Below are 3,771 nucleotides of genomic sequence, written 5' to 3' on the forward strand. Positions count from 1 at the left end.
CTGACATCATGGAAAATAGCTAAAAGGAGGATCACATTTAGGTCTGGCTGCCTCTCCAGAATGTTAACGTTAGCTTCTACTTGGTCTGTAGTCCAAGTAGAGCCCTGTGTTCTAACTGCACTGAGGAAATCTCAGTTCCTGAGAGACCAAGACTGACATCCTCCCCTAAAGATTGGCCTGCCACATTTCCTTGAGACCTCTTGAAAAGTATTAGAAACCGCTTTTTGAGAATATAGTCATTTCTCTAATATTTCTAGATTTCTTTCCTGACAGTCTAGAGCTTAACATTAGATGAGTCAAGAAGCCTTGTAGACTGCAATGTGCAACAGACTTCAAGTCAGAGAACTGAGTTCTGTCCCATCTGTGTTAAAGCTCACCATGCTTTTGCTATAAGAGACTCTTAACTCTAGGAGACAAACTGAGGGCTGCTGGAGGGGAGGTGGGGGGGACGGGGTAACGAGGGGATGGGGTAACTGGGTGATGGGTATGAAGGAGGGCACATTATGTGATGAACCCTGGCTATGGTATGCAACTGATGAATCACTAAATTCTACCCCCACATTAATAATACACTACATGTTAACTAAACTGAATTTAAATAAAAAATTAAAACCATCAGACCAATGAGTCAGGTTTCCTGAGAACTCATCTAGCAGAGCTTTCTTGGAAGAAGCATAATAAATGATTAAAACGTGACTTCAATATCCCACTGCCGGGACTGGAACCCAGATACACCATGGACTAGATGTATAACCTAGGCAAGTTGATTTGACACCTACACTTGGTTCCCTTAACTGAAAATGGTGTAGTCATACTTAGCACTCTCCTTCCAGGGATGTTGTAAGGATTGAGAGGGAATATATTTAACATATATTTGCTATTATTAAAATCATGAATAGAAATCTTTAGACCATTCAGATTTCACATGAAAAGCCTTCCATGATTTTTTTCTGTTGTTGTCATTGAGAAAATAAAAATATGGAGGGAAGAAAGAAGAAAATTATGAAAAAAGGGAGAATTTTTTTTTTAAAGATCATGTGCAAAAAATGTGGCCTTTACCTGGAGACAGGTGTAACATATAAAGTTCCCCCGATCAAATGTCTCAGAGGTATCAACGTTCACCAAATCTATATTTAGGTGCCCATATGTTCCTACTGGTCAGAGTTGCCTAAAAATAAAGACATTTCAGTGCACACAGCAACAATTTTCAGAAAGATTTCCCTTTTAGGGCAGGGAGATGCTGCAAAGCTTTATCGGTTCTAAGTGATTCTGAAATATTGTATCAATTTACAGCAGAAAGGTCACCACTGGTGAATAAACATAAGGATTCTGTTCTGTGTCTGGGATTTAGCAGACTAACCCCAACTAACATTAATGGGGCCATGCTGCCAAATCCCCAACCCTAACCCTGGATATTTGCTCCAATCCCTTACTGTCTGAGATTGAAATGTGTTTTCCAAATCAAAGCTGATCCCAAAATGGGATCTCAGCATCGTCAGACAGAAATAGTGTGGCTGATGCCTGGGGACCTGGACGTGCTCGAAATGATGACATTAAGGAGCTTTGTTGAAAGGAGGGCATCTTCGCATTGTCCACCTAATTCACTGTGGGTTTCTTTGCTTGATGTGCAATACATTTTGCTCATTTTCCAAACCCACCTCCCACTACTCCAGGCAAAACAAAATCCATCCCCCAGTTGTCCACATATACCCGCAGACTTCTCTGCCAGAGGAGAACATTTATATTGGTCCCTACCTACTTCTCTCCTCTTCAAGGAGACCCATTTCAGTGCCACCTCGGAGAAGTTTTTCTATACCTCTGCCACACCCCCTACCCAAACACACACACACACACACACACACACACACACACACACACGCACTGGATCATTGGATGTGATGTCTCCCTCCTTGGATCTCAGAATACATTCAGCCTTGAGTATGGCTCAGTTCAAATTCTGTCTTATGAAGTTGTCTCATTTTGCTCAGGTAGTCTGCAAGGCCTATGAGGGTAGAAGTGCATCGCACCTGTCCATATGCCCTCTAACATCTGGTCCAGGCCCTTGTGCACCTTCGATGTTCAAGAAAGCACTGAATTGGATTGAATGACTCTGTTGTTTATTGGTTTTGGACATTGGGACTTTCAAGGAAGGGGTTGGAAACTGAGGATTTGGGGTATAGTTATAGATGATAGATCCTTTATTTATTAAATTAAATAAACATGTTTAAGAGGACATCCCTGGTCTTTGGAGCCAGAAAGAAGGACTGGTCCATTCTTCACAACTCCGTTTGCCATGGTTGTCAGAGACAGAATACTGGCCTGGGCGATTAATGGATCTGATTCACAACAGTAAGTCATACACTGATACTTGGCATCCATGTCCCTCATGGATCTCTAGATTTATGCACTGACCTTGCCTATAGCCCTCAAGGCCCAAAGCTGAGCACATTTTAACCATAGCAACTAATTTGGGCTTGGTTCCACCAGGTCAGCCTAGCTGGTGTGCAATAACTCTTCTAAATAAACATAGCCTTTGAGTGGTAACAGAGCTGGCTGGCCATGCCTGCCTGAATATCAGAGCTCTGGCTGAGATGAGACTGATGATTTACCCTCTGTCTGCTCAAATTTTAATTGCTTCCATGGAACCTGCAGGAGATCTGGAAGTAGCTCAGGCAAAGGATAGTCTGTGCTCACAGTTTCTACTTTCTCACATCCCACTCACTGACCAAATCTAATGGAATTTCTCGAGGCTTTTATCTAGATTTATTTAGCTATTTTAGAAGTTGAATTGAACAAATAGCAGATCTTCTTCCTGGAGATTCCACCTTCCTTAACTTTATGAGACCACTTTGCAACTATCCTCTGCTAGCCAGCTCTTTCCAACCTCCATCCTGGGCTCCTCCTCCGTCGACTCCAGGTTTTCCCCTCTGTCAGGCCCTCTCACAGCCACAGCCATGGCTTCCACTCCAGAAGACTTGAGAATTGTTGTTAGTCTTCCATCTGTAACTTTTCATCACTAACTTCACACACAACATAAACAAGGGAAGTTCTGTTGGGAGAACCTCATACTGCCCTTTCCCCGCTTCCTAATTTCCGCTCCAAATATCTGATTCTCATCATTTTATGCAGACGTCTCTGACTCAGTTGTTCTCAGGCCTGACCACACATTTAGAATCTCCCGGGTATGGAAAATTAAAAAATCCTGATGGCTAGGCTCCCACATCAGAGATTCCAAACGAGGTGGTCAGGAATGGGCCGAAGGCATTGATGTTTTTAAATACTGTTTTCCCATTATTATTGACATAAGTTTTCATCTTTTTGTTGGAGATGTAGCTTCAACAGCTCTTCTCAAGAGCTGATGCAGGTTATTATTATCTCCAGGCTTCCAGGCCCTGGAACAAGAGCTCAATGACCATTTATTGTCTTAAAGTTTCCACACATCTTGGTTTGCTCAGGACCCATCCAGTTTACACCCATTGTTCTGGCTTGCCATTCAATCAGCTATCCTGCCCCTTTCCTTCTCCAAGGTATCCTGTTTTGTGCAATAAATTAAACAACCCCTCTAACCATAAGGGTACCTAAAAGTTTGAAAACACTTAGTATTATAGGCTGAATTGTGTTCACCCAGGTCAGAATGTGACTGTATTTTGAGATAGGGCGTTTCAAGGAGTAATTAAGTTAAACTGAGGCTACTGGGGGGAGGGCCCCTCATCTAATCTGACTAATGTCCTCATAAGAAGAGAAAATTTAGACCCACAGAGAAACATCAGG

This window comes from Martes martes (assembly GCF_963455335.1).
Source record: "Martes martes genome assembly, chromosome: 7".
Taxonomy (NCBI): domain Eukaryota; kingdom Metazoa; phylum Chordata; class Mammalia; order Carnivora; family Mustelidae; genus Martes; species Martes martes.